This window comes from Cnephaeus nilssonii (assembly GCF_951640355.1).
Source record: "Cnephaeus nilssonii genome assembly, chromosome: 15".
Taxonomy (NCBI): Eukaryota; Metazoa; Chordata; class Mammalia; order Chiroptera; family Vespertilionidae; genus Cnephaeus; species Cnephaeus nilssonii.
The window spans coordinates 24,967,484-24,984,055 of NC_137086.1; the positions used below are offsets into that span (position 1 = coordinate 24,967,484).

The 16,572-nt window shown below is 51.9% G+C and overlaps 1 pseudogene across 1 annotated transcript; it reads left to right on the forward strand.

Moving 5' to 3' along the window:
* Positions 1-1,657: 1,657 nt before the first annotated feature.
* LOC307111618 (large ribosomal subunit protein eL37-like) lies at positions 1,658-4,022 on the forward strand (annotated as a pseudogene). Its single transcript has 3 exons — positions 1,658-1,692; positions 1,831-1,899; positions 3,713-4,022. The product of its transcript is annotated as a large ribosomal subunit protein eL37-like (transcript).
* The last annotated feature ends 12,550 nt before the right edge of the window (positions 4,023-16,572 follow it).

A 16,572-nucleotide genomic window follows, 5' to 3' on the forward strand; every position in this document is an offset into this window, starting at 1 on the left:
AGGGTCTCTCCTGGTTATCTTTCATCCGTGCCTCTTAGTGGTGGGGGAGGGAGTCACATGGGCCAGCTCACAGCACTGCTGTATCAAACCGGAAGGTAGATTTGTTCACTCACAAGGAAAAGGATCAGCACTTGGTTGCTCTCTCATCTGTCGGTGCATCCCACCCCTTCCCTGAGGCTCAGTTCTCGGGGAGCCAGTGTTGGGGAGCCTGGACTCAGAACCAGGGACAGTTCTTATCAAGTGTGGACGATGGGAAATCTCAGGCAGCAACGGTGTGGGGCATCCACCTCCCCAGCAGACCAACCCATGGCCCCCAAGTCCACAGCCAGGCTCCCTCTCCCTCCTCCTCCCCTTCCCCTCCCCCACCCCCTCCTCCTTCCCCTCTCCCTCTGCACCTGGCTCTTCTCTGCACCTCCATGGCAGACCTGCCTGTCCCACCCACAGACATCTTTCTCCTCTAGACCAACATTGGTCTTGCCAGCCTGGGGCCCATTCTCCCTTTGAGGATGACTTGGCCTCTGTCTGTTTGATGCCTATGAGTCCATTTTATGGTCAAACTCTCAGAGAGCAACCTCATTCCCCATCAAACGGGTTCCCTCATTTTGCTCCCTTGAAATGCCTGCTATTCTTTATTCTCTCAGACCCTGCTCCACAGCCTCTGTGTTTTTCTGAGAAAACCAGAAATAAACAGGATACAGACCTGGAAGCTGGGCCCAGATATCTCTTATCTACCCCTAACCCACACCATCCCAGGCTCTGGGACCTGCCTGTAGTAGGGGCACAGCACCTGCCCAGAATGTGCTGGTGGGGAACAGAGCAGTTATGTCCCACCCACACCGTCCTGCCTGTCCTGGGACACAGGGACAGCAGTGCCTGAGGCCGAGCAGCAGGTGACAGAATCCTCATGCCTGCACTCTGGAGCGATGTCACTGTGGAAGGAAAATGAAGTGTGGAGAAGTGGAGAACAAGTACAGGGGATGAGGAATCTCTGAAGTTAATTCAGAGTTACCACCAGTCTCTTAAAGCTGCAAATGACTCTCCCTCCTTCCTCTCTCTCTCTCTCTCTCTCTCTCTCTCTCTCTCTCTCTGTCTCTCTCTCTCTCTCTCACACACACACACACACACACACACATGCATCTGCTATGCATGGACCTCACAAAAAGTGACTCAACCTTACATAAGAATCTGAGGGGGCCCAGATGTGCAATGACTCATGTCTTTGAAATTTCCAGTGGGTTTTACGTGTCTTCCTAGATGATTTTTAAAATTTTATCTTTAATGGTTGTCAAAAAGAAAATAATTGGTTTGGGAAGCAGGTGGGGGTGAGCATCCTGCCTCAGGGCAGGAAAGAGTCGTGTGATGGACAGGAGGGGGCTGGCAGGGACTAGGCGCTCTCAGCAGTCAGGGAATCGGACGTCTCCTCTCAGGAGCTCCAGGCATTTCAAAGAAACTCAGTGTTATATTCACGTCAAGAAGCTGCCTCTGGTCTCCAGGAAATACTTTGATTTGGGGAGGGTTGACCAACTCCAGGGTCACCGCTGACTGAAAAGCTGCAGAATGCTGCTGGGCATCGGGCCCCAGCTCTGATCACACTCTACAGTCTTGCGAGGAGCTCTTTGCAATCCCGATGCCCAGCTCTCCCCAGCCCGACTAAGTCATGCCTCTGGGGAGCCGGCCCAGGCAGCAGGACGAGTAGGTTTCCCGGCGATTGCAATGTGCCGCCCAGGAGGAGATGCTGCTGGTTGGAGGGTCCGGGACCTTTCACACCCAGCAGATAATCCCCACCTCCCCGGCTCTCAGAGGGGCAGTAGCCATTCCCTTGCGTTCCAGATACAACCAGATGTGGTTCTCCAGGGCACTTGAGAGTTTCCCCCTCCAAGAGCTAAAGAAAGGTGATGGGTAAGTCTGGATCCCTCCCTCCCCATGTCCAGTTACAGACCGTCTTTATGTCTGATGGCATGGGATTTCATCTTTCTGAGCCTCCTTTTCTTCATCTGTAAAATGGGAAAATAAAAGCACTAGCCACACAGATCTGCTGTGGTAATTACATGAGGCAATACCCATAAAAAGCACAATGCTTTGTACCTGGTAAGCTCTCCAACAAACCGTTGCTGTGATCATGGTGTGTGATGATGTATTTGCAAACTCATTGGATACTACCTTGGCCTGTAAGTACATTGAAAACAAAGATAGTGTTTACTTATTTGCTGGGTGCCCAACACATGCCTGGCACCTAGGAGGGACGCAGTGAGTATTAGTTGAATGAATGAATAAGGCGTGAGCTATCTATTGTTGTTACTGTTCGCATTCTCATTGTTGTTGATATTATTATTTCAATAACACCAGATTGGAGGGTACTGTCCCTGGCCCTCTGCGTGGCCCTAGCTGGCTGTGAGCATCTTCTCCCCTCCCCTGATTTCTCTGCAGCCTCCTCTCGGGGGCCATTGCTGTCCGTCCTCACTGGGAAGCATGAAGCAGGGACAGCTGCATATCCCTGCGACTCCCTGCTTCTAAGTAGACGGCTTCACAAGGAACCTCACATGCACTTGTCAGTCGCATAGATGAGGAATCCCACTGGGGACGCAAAAGCCTGCCCAGAGCACCCACTGCCAGGCCGCTTTTCCATCCCCAGCTGCCGGTCACTGAGTGGGAAGCTGAGGCTGAGAAGGACCAGCTTTGTGTTGCACTCAGCGGGGCCTCATGGGAAATGCAGAGGTGGGCGCCCAGACCAGCACACAACGACAGTGTTGACCCTTTCTTTTCCCACCTCAGGTCTCACCTCCGCCCTTCCCTTCCCCTCCTCCTCTCTGGGCCGTTGCCCTGGGCAAGCAGACACCCCTCCTTGCTGCAGCTCAGCCAGTGTTGATTGAGAACGCAGTGACTCCTGGGCCTGTCCAAGCACCTCAGCTTGGTTACTCCCACCAGTCTCTTCCCTGGGATCTGGCCTGACCTTGGGGGAAGGCTGGGACTGGGTTAGGAGACAGGGAGGGAGGGAAGTCACAGTGCATGGTTGCTCGTGACCCCTCGTGTCCTGTTTGGCACCAGGGAAAACCATCCCAGGCAACACAGGGGCGAAAATGGCACAGAATTAGGACCACCCACGTCACACGCCCTTGTTCTAGAAAGAATTGGAAAGGTCTGTCCACCAGCTGTCCCTGCGCTGCCTGACCTTGACAGTGCCCGGTGGCTGGTTAAGAGGGAAATCTCAGACACAGACCCACACCAGCCCCCCCGCCCCCAGCTCAGAATACAGTCTACAGAAAGTGTAGTAAGAAACAGTCTAGGAGAAGACTAGGATTTTTTCTATGTTGATTTTTCCTCAAAAGATTCACAACGCGACCCTAACTTCTTTGCATCTGTAGTTGTGAAAATGCAGCCTGTCACTCCAGACCTTACTGCAAACCCCTTTGACCTGATGGGTATTTTCTTCTTGTGCTGCTCCAGACCCCAGGACTGCCGCTGGCTGGCCTCCTCAAAGCATGGGGTGACCTCGTTAATCCAGCGCTCCAGTAAACCTCACGTCTGTATCAGCAGTTACCAAAGGGTTCTAAAGCAATGGCCAGTGTGCTCATTCTCCCGTTTATTTTTACTCAGAAAAGACGTTGAGGCTCTTTGGGCAATGTTTCCTAAAACCTATTTTATGAACCTCAAGTTTCATGAGATGTTCATTGATATTATGTTAAAAAAAAAGGGGGGGGGGTCTCGGCGGCAGAAGCAAGACGACGAAGGGGACGTCATCGTTTGGCAAGCGCCGCAACAAGACACACACGCTGTGCCGCTGCTGCGGCTCGAAGGCCTGCCACCTGCAGAAGTCCCCCTGCAGCAAGTGCGGCTGCCCCGCCAAGCGCACGAGGAAGTGTAGCGGGAGTGCCCGGGCTAAAGGACGAAACACTACCGTCACTGCCGCATGAGGCACCCGAGAATTGTGTACCGCAGATTCAGGCATGGGTTCCGTGAAGGAACAACACCTAAGCCCCAAAGCAGCTGGTGCCGCATCCAGTTCATCTGAAGGATTTCAATGATTAGTCACACAATAAATCTCGGGTTTAAAAAATAAAATTAAAAACAATAAAAATTTAAAAAAAGGTCTAGCCAATTTTGGAAATATGTATTATTATTATTTTTGTTTTTCAAATATATTTTTATTGTTGATAGTATTACAGATCTCTCCCATTTCTGCCCCCCCCCTTTCTCCCCTCTCCCAGCCCCTACCCACCCCACCCCCAGGTCTTCACTACCCTATTGCCTGTGTACATGGGTGTATTAGGTTTTTAAAATGAATGAATATGTTTCTTTATGGCCTGATTCTGAGACTTTACTAAATGCACTAGAGGTGGGGAGAGTATTTTCCAAATGTTCTTGTCCACTCAACACTCTTTTCTGGAGGAGGCCTCAGGCCTGGTGCTCCGTGGCCCCGACTTCGGGGAATTCTGTGTTTGTTAGGTTCAACATTAAACACAAGTGTTCTCATTGGCCCGTTACACAGCTTGTAGGATTCTAGATGGAAATGTCTGGAAGTAAGCAGCAGCTATTAGAATGTTTGATGGCAGAGCTCTTCCTGTCATAATTCCTTTAACGCGGGCTCCACGTTTGACAGGCCTGGCAGCTGTTCCCTCTCAGACAAGTCCCAAGGTCGACAGAGAGCTTTGCTGATCTTCCTGAGTCCCTCGCAGTGACGGTCCTGAGAGCCTGGGGCCTGGGCCAGCACCACCCACATCCATCTGCTCAAAACACCTCAGGGGAAGTCAACGCTTTCTGCAAAGGAAGGTGGCTGAAAGCACTGGCTATGGACCATTGGGGATCCCTAAGACCTGGGAAAAGATGAGGGGTTGGGTCTAAGCATTTGTTTAACAAAATATAAATGCCATAAATATCCAACAACAGGGGAGTGGTTGGGTAAACTGAGGCATGTTGGCTCTTGGAATGTCAGGAGATTGTATGACACATGGAAAGGTTGTCATGATGCGACATCAGGTGAAAAAAAGGCCATAATACGGAGGGAAAATTGTTAGCTTAGATCGGTGGCAGAGTCTCCCAGAGGATGCCTCTGTTTGGCCCCAACCAGGAGGCCTTTGGGGGTGTGAAATGTGAAGCCCCCTGGGGAATGTCCTAAACGGGCTGAAAGAGTGGAGGGAGGCTACTGAATTGCATAATACAAAAGAAATCACGGAAATTTGAGAGTCGGGCTGGCAGCTGGGGGAAAGGGAGGAGCTGCCAAGGAGAACATTCGGGCATTCGGTTGACATCTGTGGGAAGGAGTGCAAGGGCCATCGAGACTCTGAGAGGCGTGCACCTTCTGTTTTAAGGCATCTGCTGTCGCATAAGCAGCCAGGGCAGAGTGTTCCAACGCCAAGGAAGACAGTGAGCAGGAGTGGCTCCCACCCACCGGGTGGAAATCCTCAGAGCTCTGGGAGCACTGTTGGGTCTGCCACCCTACCTGGTGTCTCAGGGGCCCAGCAGGAAGCAGATGGCATGCTCAAATGCATCATGCGGGCGAGTTGAATACAGGGACTATTCACAAAGGTGGGGGTGAGGTGTGTGTGTGTGTGTGTGTGTGTGTGTGTGTGTGTGTGTGTACCTCAGGGGCTGGAACAGCCCAGCACCATTAACTCCACTAGCCTGATGGGGCCCAGGAGAGAACTGGCTGTGGGCTGGCTGCCTGGCATGATTTGTGACCTTCTATTGAGGGGCTCAGCAAGCCCTCATGACCCTACAGAAAGGGAGTCAGGGAAATGATGTTATGGGCTAAAGTGTGTTCCTCCGAAATTCCTGTTGAAGTCCTAACCTCCAGCATCTGAGAATGCGACTGTATTTGGAGATGGGGCCTTTACGGAGGTGGTTACGTTAAGATGAGGTAGGCCCTAATCCAGTCTGGCGGGTACCCTTGTCAGAAGAGGAAATTTGGGCACAGAGACGCCAGCAGCATGTACACAGAGAAGAGAGACCAAACGAGAACACAGTGAAAGGGTGGCCATCTGCAAGCCAAGGAGAGAAACCTCAGAAGAAACCAGACCTGCTGATACCTTGACTTTGGACTTCTAGACTCCAGAGCTGTGAGAAATAAATTTCTGCTGTATATGCCACCTGGTCTGTGGCACTCTGTATGGCAGCCCTAGCAAAGGAATAGAGATGAATACCCCACCTTTGCCATCCTCCCTCTTTCCAGCCTCTGGATGGTGCCCTGCATTGGCTAAAACCCCATCAAAATCCACAGGCATGGTCTGTGCAGATCAGCCCCCCCAAAAAACAAACAAACAGAAAAAATGACACGGTTTGGCAGGATTGTGGCGGATTATTTTTATCAAACTTCTCTTTACCAATATGGTTAGGTTGTTTTTAGACTAAAAGGAGACCATCCGGAGGCAGATGTTGCAGAAGAAACAGCTGCTGGGCCGGGCTGAGGGGCAGCAGGGGGAGGAGGGCAAGCAGCTCCCCTGAAATATTTCAAGCATCATCATCGGAAGAAGGCATCCAGGGCTCTCGGGCGCCTCGGCCCCCTTCTTGGGTATGGCAGGGGATTCCCTAGCACTGGACTCCATCTCAGCAGGAGGCACACCCAGGGCACACTTCAGAGAGGGGCGAAAGCTTGGGGAGCTGCCCTAGTGCCCCTCAGCCCTCGGTTCTGCCCCAGAGGCCTTGGGAGCTGTTACTTTCTACCCTGGCCAGTGTTGTCACCTTAGTCTGTGAGCACCAGGATGTCCGACCTACTGGATGACACAGTCCAGGCCCCTCACTGCCCACCCAGCTCTTCTCTCGCTGCGAGTTAGAGCCCTTGCACCAGTGCCCCAGGACTGCCTGGCAGCCCGCCTCCCTGCCCACCCCTTCCTGGCCCAGCCCCAGCCCCAGCCCCAGCCCCACAAGCCCTGGTTCTCCAGATCGGGGGGTTGGGAACTGGGGGGGGCGGGTGACTTGCCCTCATTGGTTCTCCTCATGGGGACCTCAGGCTGGCCACCTGGGGGTGGGGTGGGGGATTTTGAGAACATACCTGTCTTCCTTGCACAGAGCTGACACATGCTCAGCTGCTCCCCAGCCTCCTTAACGTACAGGGATTGACCCAATGGAACCGGTGATAGAGGACCGCCTGCCTCGTGAGGCTGAGGCGAGGGCTGTGTGAGCATCAGGACTGGGGCTCGGAACACGAGACACAGCCTGTCGTACAAACAGGGACATTACGAGAGGACAAGTCCTCTGCGAGAGAACCCCCTGGACGCCTCACGGGGCAACTGGACTTTATAACAGTTCCCCTCTACTCCCACGTGCCTGGTGAGGGCTCCCAGAATCACCTCTGGGACACTCCTGACCCTTCCACGAGAGGGGTGCTGTGAGTCTCCCCGGTGGAGGGGCCGCATCATGAGCGCCCCGGCGCACAAATGGCAATGGCGCAGCCAGTATGTGAACTGAGGCAGATTCAGTCCTGAGTTGCTGTTCCGAGTGTTCTCCTGGCTGAAGGTAGTGGGTAAGGCCCGCCCTGCCTCCCAGAGAACACGCTCTATTTCCAGAGCAAGAAGCAGCCCTGGAGAAATCCAACCGAGCTCCCTGCCTCCTCCTGGCAGAGTCCTCAGGCTGGTGAGGCTGTCCCTGGAGAGACCAGATGGCTCTGACTACATCGGGGCTCCACTGTGCCCGGGCCTCCTGCAGCCCTGCCCTCCGTAGGAGGAATTAACTGTGGGTCACAGTAGGGACAAGCCATTTCCGGTCTCCCTGCGCCTCCCTGGGGGTTTTTTGAACTTGAACACTTGACCCCCAGGATATTAAGCAGAGGCCTACTTGGTTAAAACACATTAGTCAAATGGGACGCCGCAAGCTGGGAGTCCTCTGGGCAGAAATGGACTCCTCCCTGCCCACTGCCCCCAGCATCTCAGAAATGGACAAGGGACATGCATCTCAGTGGCCCCAGCTGCTGGCTTGGGAGTGGTTGGGGAGGGGAGATGTAGGCCTTTAATCTTCTCCTTCTCCTTCTCCTTCTCCTTCTCCTTCTCCTTCTCCTTCTCCTTCTCCTTCTCCTTCTCCTTCTCCTTCTCCTTCTCCTTCTCCTTCTTCTTCTCCTTCTCCTTCTTCTTCTCCTTCTCCTTCTTCTTCTTCCTCTTTCTAATCTTCCTCTTCTTGACACCAGAAAGAACTGACAGTCCTACATTAATCAGTTTCTCCCTCAGGCAAAGAGCTGAGCTGGGAGGACCAGATGGGGAAGTTCCTCATTTCTTTCTTATTAGAAAGCCAGAGCTCTCCAAAGGCACCCATTCAGTCTTCAGTCCTCGTATCTCTATGTTCAGGAAGTACAGGGCATTCCAAGGCAAAACTAGACAACAGATGCTTAATAACGCACCAATATTATCCAACACAAATTTACATGCAAACTATCTCACAATTCCAATTGATATCACATACTGAAGCAAGGCAGCCACAAAACAAGAAATCACAAGGCAGGCTGGCTCCAGCAATGGTTCATTTAGCAGCTTGATGACATCCCCAAACACCAGGTTCTTTCTACCTCTCTGCTCTGCCATCCTCAGTGCTATTGTCAGCCTTGGGCTGGTAGCTAGATGCTTGCAGTGGTTCCAGGCACAATCTCCAGAGGTTTGAGAGATGATCTCCTCCTGTGAGAATGAGATAATAAACTTCCCCTTATATCTCATTGGCCAGAATTGGGTGACATGTCCATGCCTAAGGCAATCACAGGTAAGAGAAATAGGACCACCATGATTGGTTGCACTAATCAGGACCCACCTTCTGGAGCTAAGAATGGGCCTAGCCCGAGCTGAAGCACAAGGCTGGCTAGGGAGAAGTGGATGCCTGAATTAAATCAGGTTCTATTGGCGAGAAAGAACCTACACTCCAGCTGAGAAGGCCAGCTCGAGAGTTGGCATATAGTAGGCACCACATACTATAGTCATTTCCCTTTTCATGGCTTGCCAAAGGGCACACAGCACTAAGTGGCAGAGCCAGAACTCAAATCCGAAAGAGGAGGACAAAAGTGCTAAAGATAAGCAGGCTTTTCACAGCCCTCCCCCAGAACAGCCCCCATGATGAAGGCGCCTCCTTCTCCGGGGAACTGGCTATTTCGTCATCCTGAAAGTGGGGGCCACAGCAATAGCGTCCTGGGGCAGGGGACCCCCCTCCACTCCATGGTGACCACCTCTGCCAACATCCAGCCAGCCCAGCTGTCACCTCACAGCTGCATTTTCCCACCTCTCTGTACAAAATAACTCCAAAGAGTCTGACAGGTTTTCCTCTGTCCGCATTTGATTTATGGCTGCAATTACAAGCTTTCCTTCACACTGTCCGAGTGCCAGCAGGTATCTTTTGCAAGTCAGCAGCGCTGCCATCCAGCCCCTCGCTCCAATCCCTAGCATAAGTCTACAGAGGACCCTGCCCTCCATATCCTGAGACACTAGACACCCCCCCGCCTCCCCGAGCCCCCCCGCGCCCCCCGCCCTGGAACCTGATCCCCCAGTTTCTGGGGCTGGACTGCCTGAAATGTATCAGAGTTGGGCAAAAGGTTGGAAGATCCTCTTTCAACAGAGACTCTGAAAGCCGGGAGAGGCTACTCTCCCCACGCAGCACGCACCTGGGATGGCTCAGAGCACCACCTGCTGTCAAGGGGGTCGACCTTGAGGTCTTAACCATATTCTTCAGAGGGCTCTCATCTCTAAGAACAGACAAAACTCTGAGTTATGTTCGATTGGCAGCCCAGCTTCACCTCTGCCCTTTCTGGCTGCCCCTTCCTGTAATGACCACTCTGCAGTCCAGGTCTCTGGTTCAAATCCTGGCTTTGCTTCTTTAACAACTTACTACCTCTCTGTGCCCCACGTTTCTCTGAAAATGGGATAACGATCGTACCTACCCCACAGAGCTATTCTTGGATTAGCTTAAAATAGATTTTTTTAAGTCCTTAGCTTTAGTATCTGGCATATAGTAAGTGTTCTCTAAATGTTGGTCTTTATTATTAACTACCATTTGTGTTTATTTTCACTGGGCACCTAATGCCACCAGGCACAGCACAGGTTGTCCCCACGTGGTAGCTCAGTGGTCCTCACAACCGGCCTGGAAGACAACGCCCTCGTCTTGCAGATGAGCAAACCCAGGCCCAGGGAGGCAGGAACTTGCCAAGCTCTCGCGGCCAGGAAGTGAGAAAACAGAAATCGCAATCCAGACCTGGCTGAGTCATTTTTTCACTACACCAACAGCCTTGCAACTCCTTTTATCTGAGTAAAAAAAAAAAAAAATTGGAGGTGTGTTGGGGAAACTGGAGAAATCTGAGATGTGGGAAAGGGACATCACCCAATTAGGACACAATTTCAGAGGTCACCAAGCATCCTGGGCCTCTTCTAAAAAAAGAGGTTGAGGACTGCAGAACCCTTGTGCCCTCCCATGTCTGTGGCTTTTGTTGTCTGCTACCTGATTTTTCCATAGTGATCTTAGGAAACTTTGTGAAAAGAAGAAGAAGAAGAAGAAGAAGAAGAAGAAGAAGAAGAAGAAGAAGAAGAAGAAGAAGAAGAAGAAGAAGAAGAAGAAGAAGTCCTGGGTCAATGCACAACAAGCTACACACACACAAAAAAAAGCCAGGCATGTATATCAGGGCAGGGAGGTGCAGGTGTGGCCGTTGGCCTGTAGAAGAAGACAGTTCTCACTGTCTCTTTCCACTGCCTCGGGATAGTGGGCAGGCTCTTCGTGCCTATTTAAGACCCAGTGCACTAGGGCACGGTCCCCTTGCAGACCAAGCCAGAGCAATTGGGGCCAGGACTGAGCCCAGAGAGCAAAGGCTCAGTATCGCGCTCCTGTAGAGCAGATGTTTCCCTGGGGTGTCTTTCTCCCCACTTGTTGCAGTTGCCCTACACAGCCCTTTCTTGCACCTTCTTCCCCTCACCCCAAGCTTGCTCCATTCAGACAAGTCTAAGTCTATTCCCGGGCAGGCCACCTAGGCCCACACATTGAGGCCCCCCACTGCTTCTGTGCCGGCCTCTGCTCAGGCGTGGCATTAGGGGGAAGGGGTCCTTTGGCTCAGGCTCTGGGAACTGACTCCGTGAGGAAAACGGTGGTCAAAGCTCCAGCCAGCAGCCAAGTGTCCTTTTGCTTTGTTTACCTTTTTCTGTGAGGAGCTGGGAGGTTGGGAAAGATTCGAGTGCCTCTAGGTCCTCTGACCTAATGTCCACCTGATGGCCATCTCAATCTCATGTGACATCTACAAGGGGTTAGTGGCAGCTATACTGAAAAAAAACACACACACACAAAAAAAAAATTTTTAAAGAAAGAGAAAAGGAGGGTAGACTTTGTCCTTGAGCCTGTGGAGATAAAAGGATTGTGTCTTTGGCCCTTGGGAGTTTGCAGCTCAAAAGCCCATGCCCTTCCCTGACACGTGGCACCCGACGCCAGCAGCACTGGACTTAGGGAGGCAGCCGAGTCCAAGAGCAATGGAGACCTGGGCTGGAGGACAGGTGACGGGCGGGAGGCAGTGCCGGAGAGGTGGAGAGGGAGCATGTGTCCTGTGCCCCGCGGAGCTAACAGGGCACCTGGACTTAGATCTGACGCGTTCCCGTCCTCTAACACAAGCTCTAACCACACAAGGCAGCTCTGACCCGCCACCGGGTGTCACACGGAAGACCAGAGTGTTTCAGACCTTCCGTCTTTGGGGTGAGGATGTGAGAGCCAAGGCCGAGTTCCAGCTGGCCAGTGGGAATGTGGGGCGGGTTCTCAGGAGGGCGGCCGTGGCTGGGGACACGGATTTGGAAGCAGAGGCTGACCGAGCAGTGATGGGTGACTGTGTGGGAGTGGGGCGGGGGTGGACGGGATTCTGGGGAGAGAGCAGGGGAGGCCTCTGGGAACACAGTGTTCTCAGGAAACAGCAGTTCCTGTGGTGAATCCTGGCTCCTCGCCCCCAACAAACTTCCTGATTCTGGACGGCGTGACCTCAGTGCTGCACCGTCCCCTGCCGTGCCTCTGTGGAGACCTACTGTGTGTCGGCACTGTGCAGCAGGAGGCCCAGCCTGCCTCCCTTGGGGCGGATACTGTGCTTCCTTGTGCAGATGAGCACCCAGAGGTGAGGCGCAGAGGCTGATCCCCACCCGCAGCTCCTCAGGGTCGGGGCTGCTCCTCAGAGGAGTGGGCTTGCTTTTCGAGGCAGCACAGTCCCCAAACTGGGGTGTCAGGGGCCTGCATTCTTGTCCCAAGGGAGTCACTGAGTACCTGGATGTCTAGGCCAGTGGTCGGCAAACTCATTAGTCAGCAGAGCCAAATATCAACAGTACAACGGTTGAAATTTCTTTTGAGAGCCAAATTTTTTTAACTTCTTCTAACGCCACTTCTTCAAAATAGACTCGCCCAGGCCGTGGTATTTTGTGGAAGAGCCACACTCAAGGGGCCAAAGAGCCGCATGTGGCTCGCGAGCCGCAGTTTGCTGGCCACTGGTCTAGGGGAAGGCATGTCCCTTCTTTGGGCCTCCGTGTTTTGGCCTGCAAACAAAAATGTTGGCTCTCAGAGCTTCCTTTCAACATCAGGGTTCTAGAGTTCCATGTTAGGACCCAGTGGGTGCGGCATGGCAGGTGAAGGAGGAGCAGAGCGGGCAAAGCGTTGTCAAGGGATCTGGGATGTGCTCAAGGTGGTGGTAGGAAGTGGCTCTGATGGTCCAAGACCCTCTCTGACCTTACAACTGAGAATGTCTGCTCCCCGCTAGGATATTCCTCACCCCCTGCCCTCCAACCTCACTTTGCACAATCAGCAGATTCCTGAAAAGTTGCCAGGAAATCGGTTTTGGGGTAATCACACCCTGTTCTGAATGCCCAGTGGGGAATGCTGTGTTGAAATACATCTCCCGTAAGTCCTTTCATAAAGTAATCGCCTCCACCCCCACCCTGCATCGCCCCCACCTCCGCCCCCAGTGCACAGGTGGGGCGAGTTTCTCTAGGATGCTCCCCACTTCCAGCATTCATGTCTGCTCCCCTCCAGGCTCCCTCAGGTGGAAGGTGAAAGCCAAGCTGGGGAACCCCCATCTCAAAGGACATAAAGGACAAGTAATGAGATGTTTGCCCTTTGCCAGCAGGACCTGAGGCCCTGCAGCCGGTGAGTCACAGGAGTGAGTCACCCTGCATTGCGAGTGCAGATGATCCCAGGAGGAAGCATCGGGCTGCGGGAGAAGTTGGCTTTTCTCGGCTGCTCTGGGCATGTGTGTTTACCCGTGTGTACGTGTGTATGGTGCCTGTGTGTGTGTGTGGTGTGTGCATGTGCGTGTGTGCAGTGTGCTTGTGTGTGTCCTTGCATGCGTGTATGTGGGTGCTTGGACTCCCTTGAGTGCACATGGTGCAGCACGTACCTGGAAAATTACAATTTCCTTACACAGTTGGGGTAGAACTGTCCCTCCATCACAAGCTTACGTCTTAAAGGTAACAGGGCCATGAGTAGTACAGGCATCAGCCTCAGGACCCATCCCTCAGTGGTACCAGGGGATGGAGGGCCTGTCCACTCAGCACTGCACCCACCCCACTCGCTCTTCCTGGGGGCCGCCCTTCGCCTACTTCTCGTCAACTTTGTCCCTACAGCATGTCCCCTGCCCCTGCCCCTGGACACAGTTTACAAGGCCAGGATTGGGCACAGAACCGGGAAATGGGAATTGGGACTAAGATTCCATCCTCGGTCCAACGGTCGCCCTGACCAGAGCCATATAAAGATGAGGCTGTTTTCCCCACTCTGGGGGCTAGAAGCAGAGAAAGCAGCTCCGGGGAGAAGGAGAATCAAGCAGGTGCCCAGAGGATCGGGGAGGGGAGAGATTTTTATGAATGCACAGCCCTTCTGGGCCTCTGCCCTGCTCTGCTGCTCCCCACCCCACACCCTGCCCTTACCCTGCAAGACCTGTCCTCACCCTGCAAGACCAGCTCTGGAGTCACCTCCTCAGCAAGGTCTGTCCCAAAACCTCAAGCAGGGCACCCCCTTCCTCCTCTGAGTCAGCCCTCTCTTCTAACCAGTCACATCATCAAGCTTGGATTCTGTTTTCCCACCAGACTGAGCTGCTTTTTAAAAAGTATATATATATATTTTTTTTTTATTGATTTCAGAGAGAAAGGGAGAGGGAGAGAGAGATAGAAACATCAGTGATTAGAGAGAAACATTGATGGGCCGCCTCCTGCACTCCCCCTAATGGGGATCAAGCCCTCAACCCGGGCACGTGCCCTTGACCAGAATCAAACCCAGGACCCTTCAGTCTGCAGGCTGACACTCTATCCACTGAGCCAAATTGGCTAGGGCTGAGCTGCTTTTAATAAAAGTTTTTGTAATCCTCACTCGAGGATATTTTTTAATTGATTTGGAGAGAGAGAGAGAGAGCCATCGATGTGAGAGATAGCAATTGGTTGCCTCCCACATGCCACCCAACTGGGAATCAAACTCACAACCTAGGATGTGCCTTGACCGAGGATTGAACCTGCAACCTTTTGGTGTACAGGAAGATGCTCCAACCAGACTGAGCTTCTCCAGGACAGAGCTGTGCCTCACTTATCTTTGTACACCTAGTCCAGTGGGTGCCCATAATGAGTATGTTGTGATACCTTTGGGCTAATGTCCCAAGGCCAGTGTTGACCTTGACCTTTCTCTCTGTTTCCTACAGTTAGTGGAAAGAGCCCCATTTAGCCTGGGTGACCCCTGGCTCTGTAGAGGCCTGAATTCCCCTCAGCTTAGCGGGTTGAGAGCAACTGGTCTCCTTCATATGCCTCCCCACTCTACCCTGGGGAAACCGAGGCAGGAAGGGGTCTGTTTTCTGAGCTGGGGAACATTCTGAAGAACATGAACCTGTAAGCAGAAGGGCTTGTTTCTGAATTGGTTGTGGTGTTTGGCGACCAGCAACTATCGCCTCCTGGAGCTGGTTTCAGGAAACGCAGTTTAAGGAATTCAGGGGGCCTTACCGCAAGCATGAGGGTCTTAGAAATTCCCAAAACGTATTCTATCCAAATGTGGGTACCAAGACATCTTTACAAATATGAAATCAAACTGCACATCCTTTCTTTGTAACCTATTTTTATTCAACAGCATATTACCAACATTTTTCATGTTAATAAACCTAGACCTAAAACTTCACTTGTTGCTGGCAGTGTTTCCATTGAAGGATGTGTCAGCGTTAGAGGCATGTGCCGGTTGTTGGGCATTTAGCTTGTCATTTTTACACTGGAAACGACACTATGAATGAACACTGTTGCACATACATCTTCCTGATGATCTCCATTAGATAAGTTACAGTAGCATTGCTGGACTAAAGGGTAGGTATTGGCATTTTAAACGATTTTTTAAGCATACCAGCTAACTGCTCTGCAAGTGAGAGAAGATTGTAGCAACGAACCCTTCCTTCACCTCAGGCAGCCTATGAGAGCATGCATTCCCTCACACCTTACCAGCACTGTGTCCTGTGATCCTGAAAATGGTTTTCAAAGAGGCAGTCATAAGAAATACATTTTCCCCTCCCCTGCTTAAAATACGGCTTCACAGGAGAACACCCAAACGTGCTGGGGAGGGGCTGACAGCTGTTGGACAGCTGCTACCACATGCCAGGCATGAGACATGGTCATTCTCAATCCCACGAGGTAGATATTATTGTTCCCATTTGACAGATGAGCAAGGGAAGAAGGTTCAAAGAAGTTGGGCGACTTGTCCAAGGTCACACAGCCAGCAAGTGGCCAGGGTCAGGTTCTGACCCCAGGTCTGGAAATAAGGTCCATGATCTCCCCTAATAGTTCCTGGGGACACAGAACGATCTGGCTCTAATTCATGCCTCAGGCCTCACCCCCTCCTGGACCCAGCAAAGTTCCTGTCCTGACCCACACTACTCTCCTTCAAAGGGTGTACACCAAGCATGTCAAACTCATGGCCCACGGGCCACATGCCTCATTTATTTGGCCCATGTTAGCCTTTGAGTTTGACATGCTTGATGTACACCCTGTGGTAGCCTGGCACCCCTGGGTATTGGGACCAGAAATGATTTTTCTTATTGCTCATCTGTACTTTCCACCATGGTAATATTTGACTTATTTAATAAAGAAACAAAGGGTGTTTTTTTCTTTATTTTAAAAAAGTCATTGTTGCCCTGGCCACGTAGCTCAGTTGGTTAGAGCATCATCATGATAGACCAAGGTTGCAAGTTCAGTGCCCGGTCAGGACACATATAAGAATCAAATAATGAATGCATCAATAAGTGGGACAGCAAATAGATGTGTGGTTTTTTCCTCTCTCTTCCCCTTTCTCTCTTTCTAAAATCAATAAATGAATAAATAATTTTCAAAAATAGAAGAAAACCATTGTCAAGATTTTCTTGGAGAAAAAAAAAGTCCCTTCTAGTATTTCCAGTGTTTACCAATATGTACACATACATACACACACACACACACACACACACACACACACACACACACACACACACGCTGTGACAACCTGGGGTCGGTGGGCCATGGCTATAGGTGGAGGAAGTGGAGCATCTCAGAAACATGACTTCCAAGGGGCGACTAGGACCAAGCTCACCCACAGTCAAGTCTCCCACAACAGGCCACTGGCCTCTGAAGACACCCCAGGGACCTGACCTCCCCCAACTCAGGCTGGCTGTCT